The 9,353-nt window shown below is 34.7% G+C and overlaps 1 pseudogene; it reads right to left on the bottom strand.

Moving 5' to 3' along the window:
- Positions 1–1,988: 1,988 nt before the first annotated feature.
- On the bottom strand, positions 1,989–8,935 carry LOC100937370 (probable C-mannosyltransferase DPY19L4; annotated as a pseudogene).
- Between the last annotated feature and the right edge of the window lie 418 nt (positions 8,936–9,353).

Here is a 9,353-nt window from a genome sequence, read left to right as displayed (position 1 = left end):
TAAAGACAATAAAAAAATGCTCCCTTCTAAGGTAATAAAATACTGAAAATGTAATTTTTGCAGCACTCTAACAAGTGAAAATTTTGAAAATCTGTTCACTGAGCAGGAGCACAAGGAAAAACTAAACATGTATGCCAGCTTATTAAAATGACACATCCATAGGCTACATCTATCCTGAATCTCTTTATAAGGCCAGATTAAGTATTTTAAAGTTTCTCTTAATAGAATAGTTAAAAAATAAAAATATTTAACTTAAAGGAACATAGAATTTAGACTGTTAACCCATGCTGTAAATTTTACTGTAATCGTCATTTTTTCTTAATGTTGAAGATTGCATCAGTTTCATAAGTAACATCACTCATGTTTTATAATAAATACATCTACATGCAGAGGTATGTTTAACAGCATCTGCATGTATCTCCAGAAATTTTTGCTCATTTTAGAGCACATATTTTTATTCTGATAAAGATTTAATGTTTTACTTAATACTTCAGTAGAAAACATGAATAAACTGTATACCCAATATCAATATTTTTCTAAAAACCTGAACAACATTCTTTTAAATGTCCATTTAAAAATATAGGTAACAGTTATTGTTTTATCATTATCAAATTGGTATCAAATTAATAGGTATAAGTGAAAAAACTAATCACTAGACAGTCATAAAAATAAAATGCAATAATATTGTGCACTTCGTATTACTAAGAAAGCGTTCACTTATTCAAGCAGCAGATGATGAAAACATTATCATGAAAATTCTGGATATATCTTTATGTATATCCTTAAAAATCACTTACGTTTATATAATTTCTATTTTAATTTAAATCCCACATATTTTCAGCTAACATTTAAATTCGTTTTTTATTGTAAAACTTCAGCTGTTATATATCATGAAACACTTTCAGAAACTTGCTTAAAGGTAGGAATAATTCCTTCTAGTAAAAAATTATGTCACATTACATATTTGTTAAATGTTATGTTTGAGAAATACATTCTGTCCTTGAACATATTCGAATTAAAGATCAATATTATAATGGAATGAAGATTTTACAGGGAAAATATTGCAATCAGTAAAAACATGAAAGACCATGTAGTAGTGTGTCCAGAGTTGTTTCCTTCCGGTGGGTCCTTGGTCTCGTTGACTTCAAGAATGAAGCCACGGACCTTTGCGGTGACTGTTACAGCTCTTAAAGGTGGCACAGACCCAAAGAGTGAGCAGCAGCAAGATTTATTGTGAAGAGCGAAAGAACAAAGCTTCTACAGCGTGGACAGGGACTCGAGTGGGTTGCTGCTGCTGGCTGCAGCGGCCAGCTTTTATTCCCTTATTTGTCCCCACCCACATCCTGCTGATTGGTCCATTTTACAGAGTGCTGACTGGTGCATTTACAATCCTGTAGCTAGACACAGAGCACTGGTTGGTGCATTTTTACAGAGTGCTGATTGGTGCGTTTACAATCCTTTAGCTAGACACGGAGTGCTGATTGGTGCATTTACAATCCTTTAGCTAGACACAGAGTGCTGATTGGTGCGTTTTTACAGAGCACTGATTGGTGTGTTTACAATCCTTTAGCTAGACAGAAAAGCTCTCCCAGTCCCCACTCAACCCAGGAAGTCCAGCAGGCTTCACTTCTCAGTAGGAAGGAAGACACCTGTTTGGAATATTGCAGAATGGTAGATATCACATTTTATCAAAGGACAGTAATGCTTGATCTTCTATTTCCCACAGAACTCTGGATCCAGTTAAGAGCAGGAGGGGGAAAGAAGCAGCAATATTTCAAAAGTCCATACTCTAATCTGCAAAAGACACTGAGTAGGTGGAAGAAAACTGCATTTTACTTCAGGTAGTCTTTGAAATGAAAGCTCTGTTATTTTTCAAAACTGGAAGGATATCACAGGGTTGATTTTATATACAAAGTAGGATCTGATCCAGTAAACTCTAATGAAATAATTCACATATGGAGAAAGTTAATTTTGACCTCATGACAAAATCACCCGTATTTTGAGTAGGTTAGCCTGTCACCTTCTTTGCAAACCACCAACAATATTGGGTGTATGGTTCTTAATCGAAACCACTTGAAAAGTGTCGTACAAAGTTAAGGAAAACATACACCAAATGCTGCTAACGTGCACACATAAGGAATCCAGATGTACTTCAAGCCTTCTATAACCATCACAAGAGAATCCAATAAAATAGTGTGAATTACATGATAAATTATTTCTGGCCTTTCTTCAATTCATCCATCATCAAGAATAACAGTTTCTGTCAGGAATTTAGCATTAATCCTCCTAAAATTAACTTGTAGTATAGAAAGAAAACAAATAACACTGGAATATAGAAATGTAATAAAGAAGATTGTCAATTGCAAAAAAACAAAAACAAAAACAAAAACGTCTTGAGAAGGTGCCTGCAGGGAATCTTGACAGAGGAGCTAAATCACTGTAAAATTCTTAGTCATATTTAGTCCAAATTTTACTTCAAGGAATTTGAGCATGTGCCCATTTTCTTTGTGCTGGACAAACATCTTCATTATAATATTCAATGTCACTGTCAGAGTACACACCAAGTAAAAATTAATCACTTTCATTGTTTTAGCTACAAAAGTTTCTTTCTTCACATTCAGCTGAAGGCACTTAGCAAGCATTAAGGCTGCTAGTAAACTTAACAAAGGAAATACCAGTAGAGCTAGATTCCCAAACTGCAGTAAATATCCCAGAAAGAGAGAAAATATGTAGATTTATAAACTTCATAAACCTTGTCACTTTGCTCCAGAGGCAAGATATCGAGCAGGAATAGAGACACTGCTTGAAGAAACAGGAGATAGCGGCCGTACCCCACATCATCATAAATATGTAAGTTGAAGCACTTATCAACAAGTAGCAAAACTCCTCTCCATAAGTATTTCAGTTGCTTTTTAAATGGCCTGTAGGGGCAGCAACTTGGCATGCAAAATATGGTAGTGCCCAGTTTTCTCTTAAAGGAATGGAGTATTCTATTCTTGTTGTACCTACCCTGTTAAAAATGAGGCATGCAACAGTAAGCATTCCTGTTAGCCATGTTCCACTCATAAGCCAACTTGTAACAAATAATGCAGTAACATATTATTTGGAATCCAAAAACAGCGCCAATATAGAAATACACTGGCTCAATAATCTCGTTGCTACCAGTGGCTTGACATAAAACACTGGCAATAAGTTCTGGATATAGACACATTTGCTGCACTGCATGTATAGTCTTTGGAGATACAGTTTTGTTATTGTGTGCCAGTTCATAAACACCTCTTTCAAATGAAGGTGCCTTTAACATATCTTTATGATAGGTCTAATAAATGGCACTGTCACCCTGAAACGTGATTCCCCGTTCAAGCTCGTTTTGGAGTTCTTTCAGGAATTGGAATGTCATTGATTTTTCTCTTCTTTAGCAGATTCCTTATTTTCTGAAGACTTTGGCCTTTTTTCTTTGGCGCAGCTCTACAGTTGATCTTTCTTCCTCCGCCCTGCTCTTCGCGGAGGCCAGGACATCCCTCTGGCTGCAGCGAGGCAGGAGTCTCCCTCCCTCCGAATCTCTGAACACCTCAGCCTCTCCAGGTCCGCTCTCGGCCGCCGCCGCAAATATATCTTTTAATCGTTGTTTTCCTAGTAATAAAAATCTTACACAAAAGCTAAACGAAATTTTATGCAATTCCCTGGTTAATGTTTCTTGATGACATGAGTTGCTCCGTATATACTTACTTGAGTGCAGCTAACCTTGTTACACTGGAACTCGATCTTGACAGACAGCCAAAATACATTATCTTATGATCTTCTTGTGGAAACTGGTAGTTTCCTGCTTTGATGTTTTTTACCAGACCGGGGTCAGGCTTTATACCCTGAACTGTTCTTGTAAGGTTTTTCAGCTGATAATCACGGGCCTTAATTCTGGTGAGTGTCCTGTGCTAATTTGATAATGAAACAGAGAACTCAAGGTAGCTTTTCCCAAAGGGCTTCAGAGAAAAGAGATTTTCCCAATATATTAATGTCTTAAACACATGTACACACACACGCACAGTTTCTAGTTAAATAACTTTGAGAAACATTAGGTTAAAAACACCTTAAGAAATTTTGCCTGACCCAGGATAATGATGTTAACTTCTACATAATCTTCTAGATTATCTATTATTTCAATTTCCACAGTTAGATCTACTGACATGAAATTGACATGAAATTTTGTGTAGGTTTGACATATGGTGCAAGTTCTATTTTTCCCCCAAAACTTCGTTTACAGTTACTCTGGGCTATGTTTATGTATAAATCAAGTGTTTATATATACTAGGCTCTGTCTGGAGGCTCTTTACTATGTACTTGTACTATTCCCACATTGTCTTAGTGTAGCTTCATTATGAATAGAGCAAGGCTTCCCACCTAAAAGACTGCTTGGCTATTGTTAGCCACTTGCATTTCCACTTAAAATATAGAATACACTTACAAATTTTTAAAAATACCAAAATACATAGAAATACATTGTTGGGACAATTTTGATTGAATTTGTATTTAATTTAAGAAGAAGTTTAAGGGGAATTTCCATCTTTAAATTACTGTCTTCAAATCTATGATTGTAACATATTTTGTCCATTTACTTAGTCCTTTAAATTATCTCCATTTGTTTCTTAATTTTTTATGAAGACATATATAAATTTAGGACCACTTCTAGATATTTGCTATAACTCTTACTGTGATTATTATAAACTTTTACAGCTTTTATTTATTAACTTGATGTTATGTAGAAATTCAATTGGTTGTTTTACATTGTCCTTGTGTAGCAACTTTGTGAAAATTAATAATGATTTTTATTTTATTAGATATTCTTTCAATATTTTTTATACACAGCTTTACAAGTTGTTTCTATTGGATTTACTTTATCTGGGGCTCACTTCTTTCTTTCTTGGCTAATATTTAATCTTGCTTGTATATGTAATCATTCCAATAAAAAATCAGATGGGAAATATCACATTATATATATGTCATACATAATACATGACATATATCCCCTGTAATAAATAATATCTTGTTATGGACTGAATGTATGTGTCCCCTACAAATTTAAACGTTGAAATATCATCCCCAATGGGATGGTATTCGAAGGTGGGGCCTTTGGGACCAGATTAGGTCACAAATAGGATTGGTGCCCTTAAACGAAGAGGCCAGAGAGCTAGCTTGCTCTCATTCTGCCATATGAAGATACAAGAAAAAGTTGACAGTTTGCAAACTGGAAGTGGGATCTCACCAAAACCTGACTATACTGGAACCCTGATCCCAGACTCCCAGCCTCTAAAACTGTTAGAAATTTCTGCTGTTTGTAATCCACCTGGTGTGTAATACATTGTTATAATAGCCCAAACTGACGAACACAGAAATCATATATAAGAAATAAAATTTCCACAAGCAGTGAATATTTGAAAACATAATTTTTAGTTCTTCATCTTTTTCATATTCTGGCTCAATTAAAATCTACATGGAATTCACCTCAAAATCCTGAAATGGCAACACATCAAAAGTTTTCCTCTTACTGAGCTCTGGAGAAGTACTGAATCAAGTTTTACAAGGAAACTGGAGACTTAAGGAATCCAAGAGGCGTAGTCTTCCACTTCTCAAGAAAGTAGAGGAGACTAGAGTGCTTTCAATTTAAGGCCCATCAGCAAAAAAAGAAACCTAAGTATATCACATGAAAACTCATCCACAGAGAATGGAGAAATCTAGGCTTGTGGCTCTGGATTTAGAAACTGGGTTTACAAAACCATGAGAGAAGTCAGAGTCTGACAGAACATTGTGTTGAGCCAGAAAAATTTTCCAAACATGGAAACCCCTGACAGTGTTCGATTTTGAGAAAAATAGCAGAATGTGTGAGACCCCACTCAAAGAGATACAAGTTTCTCCAAAAACAAAACAGGGCATCATTGCAGTGTATTGAAGACATTCCTCTGATGAACTGTAAACTGTTGCCCAAAATAGGGTCAATGTAAGAGCTCTTTAGAAGCATAGTGTTTTTTGTTTGTTTTCTTTCTTTCTTTTTTGTTTGTGTTTTAGTGCATTACTTTTAAAGCAATTATTCTAAGACTTATGTCATATCAGGTTAAATTATATATACAATAGTACATTTTTGAATATTAATCACATGATAGATTCCTGCTTAAGTTTCATTTCGTGCAAAAGGTTATCCTTTTTTGTTTAACCTTCTATTTGTTGTTGAACCAAACTTTGATCATCATTTTATAAATCAGTGTATCTCACACTCCTGCTAGTATCTATCCTCTCTACCTCTATAAGATGAACTTTGCATATTTAAATTTATTATAGCCAGCCATACTTGTATTTTATTTGTTCTGTTACACTCTCTTAAATTCTTATGTTAATAACTACAATTTAAATCTAAACCAAATGAATAAGAAATGTAAATGTAATCAAATAAAGTTATGAAAATAATATTTATGATAAAGTAGAAAGAACTGAAAATTACTGCATGAATATTGAGTACAACTATAAAAATAAGTTCTGTAGCTTAAAATTATATGTGTCATATTTTAATGACATAATCTCCCTTTGTTAAATCTTTTTTACTGATGTAACTTTTATAATAACCCTCAACTGAACATCTATGTAACTATATATATGAATAAAATTTTAACATCTATTATAAATTGCTAAAATAAAATTGCAAGTTCCACATTTACAGTTTCAATTATTTTGATAAACATCTTTCAAGTTCTTATTCATAACAATTCATAATTAGGAATAATATATACTTTATACTTACATAGAAATATGGCAGACTAAGCAAATGTGTTAGTCTAGATTTTATCTTCAAGGCACTATAGAAATAATAAATGATTAAAATGGGGATAAACCAATAACTGTAAAATAAGTGGGTGGAGGGCACACATATCAGGGGAATTCTATAAATTTTATAAAAGTAAAAGATGAAATCATATTGATAAAATTAAAAGAGAATATATTTCTCAAATTCTAATACAGCAGATGACAGATGCAAAAATAAGGTAGCCTGAACTGGATAGCTTAAACTCAGAAAATTTTTCTCCTTGGAATAAGCAGATATAATAATAGGACTGAAAATGTGGCAAAATACAAAATGACATCATTTTCCATGACCATAAAGAGACAGTTATGAGGGCAGGGGACAGGAACTTGATTGAATTGTAAGTCCATCTCAAAACAATTATAAAGAACATTTTAGATAAGAATTAACCTTGCTTGAATGTGTGTTATTATTCCAAAGTAAAGTGCTTCTAATTCTGAAACTGTGGGACCTTCCATTTTAAAGACAGTTCTACACCATTTGAGTATGAAAGAGAGTTTACCAATTAACAAGCTCTGCTTCTGTACTACTCTATTGAACGTCCTTATTCAAGAAAAAAATATTAATGGAAAATTCTAGCCTTAATACCCAACAACTTAAGAGATATGTGACAAACAACTCAAGTAATCTAATCCTTTATTTCTTCATTTGAATGGAAAACCAGATTGCTAGACATAAAGCAAAACAGCAGTATGAAAGGAGAAAAAAAGTCAATTACACAAAAATGTGGCCCCAAGAAAAAAGAGAGATCATTCACAGACAGAAGACAATCTTAAAACACATAATGTCTTCAGAAGGCTTCTAGATGATGCCTCTTATAAAACAAGAGTCATGAACAGGACTGAATAAAAAAAATAGCTCCCAGAAAAAATAAAACTTTAGAAATTAAAACTATGTTAACAAATTAAAAATGAAAATCTACAGGAAGATTAAAAGAAAATTTGAGGTCTTCTTCTGGAACATACACCTGAAAACATAAAAAAGAGAAAACCTATAAAAGAAAATGAATTGGTGAAGAGTAGGTCCAGATTGCTCAATATCTAATCAAAAGGAATTTCAAAAGGGAAACATTAAGAAAAAAAAAAAAGAGATACTATCAAATAAATAATCTGAAACAACCTTCCAGGGATGAAGATTGGTGCCTAGCTATAGGGCCCACTGATTGCTGAACCCAATATACAAATAATAATTTAAAGGCACATCACTGACATAATTGGGGAATTTCAAGTACACCATGTATAAAAAGAACATTTCAAAAGCATCCAGAGAATACTAAGAAAAAATATTAATCAATAGATGTCATAAATGCAGCAGATTTTTTTAAATCTTCAACTTTGGTACTAAAAAAAGGTAACAATTACTTCAAAATTCTGAGGCAGCAATATTTTCAACTTAGAATTATATGTCCAGCCTAGAAATCCATCAATAGAAATAGCAAAATAAAGCAGTTTTGAGAAACTCAAGAAATCAGAAAATGTACCTCTCACCATTTTGGAGAAGGTTACATGACGATTTGTTTACACAAAACAAAATTAACAATCACAAGATGTAGGCGTGGAATTTTTAAAAATGATGGATGTGATACAGACAGGAGGCAGGGAAATACTGGGTAGAGAAGGGCAGGGTCCCTGGAAAGGGCTCCACCCTCAAGCCTGGACCTGGGGCCCAAAGTAAGAACATGCATTCCTGTTTTCTTGCTCATATGTTGCCTTTTCCAAAACCACCCTGACCTGCCCTGCCCTGCATCCTGTACCCACAAAAACCCCAGGCTCCACTAGCAGCAGAGTGGCAGAGAAGGAGAGAAGAGAAGAAACAGCTTGATTTCAAAGGGATGGCTTGACTACGGAACCTTGGAGAAGAGTTCAGCTGAAAATGGCCAGACTCCAGGGGAAGACCACCTTCCCGCTCCATCCCCTTTCCAGCTCCCCATCCCCTTGAGAGCAACTTTCACTGGTAATAAAATCCTACACATTTACCACCTTCAATTTGTTCCTGCGACCTGATTCCTCCTGGAAGCCAGACAAGGTCCCAGATGCAGGTGAAGGAGGCTGTCACACTGACCTTCCACTGGGCTAACACTTCAGCCATCCATGGTTGGCAAAACTAAAAAAGCAGCATGTAACACACACCTTCTGGGGCTCTGGGGGTTGCTGGCAACTCGTAGACACTCACTTGCTTGCTCCCACTCCCATGAGGGGTTGAGAGCTGTGGGCTGAGTAAACAAGCCAACCCCTTCACAGGACTCATGAAGGGGTAAAGGAACTATTCTGTTTCAGATTTAAGTAAGGAGTCCAAAGCAAATAAATTTTAAAATAATAACTTTCTAGATAGCCTGGTAATAATCAGGACAAATGTGAACAAGAAATTCCTGAGCAGTAAGGAAAATGTCGATAGAAAAATGGAGTAGATTCTATTCAAGAGATGAAGTCTTTCATGTGCTGGAATATTGAAGGAATCTATTGAAGAGGGCATATGTTTCTTCTTTCAATAATGAAAATAATAGAAT

Source organism: Pongo abelii, chromosome 6 (genome assembly GCF_028885655.2).
Source record: "Pongo abelii isolate AG06213 chromosome 6, NHGRI_mPonAbe1-v2.0_pri, whole genome shotgun sequence".
NCBI classification, from domain to species: Eukaryota; Metazoa; Chordata; class Mammalia; order Primates; family Hominidae; genus Pongo; species Pongo abelii.
Note: the sequence above shows the minus strand (reverse complement) of the source record. Positions and strands in the feature narration are given on the sequence as shown.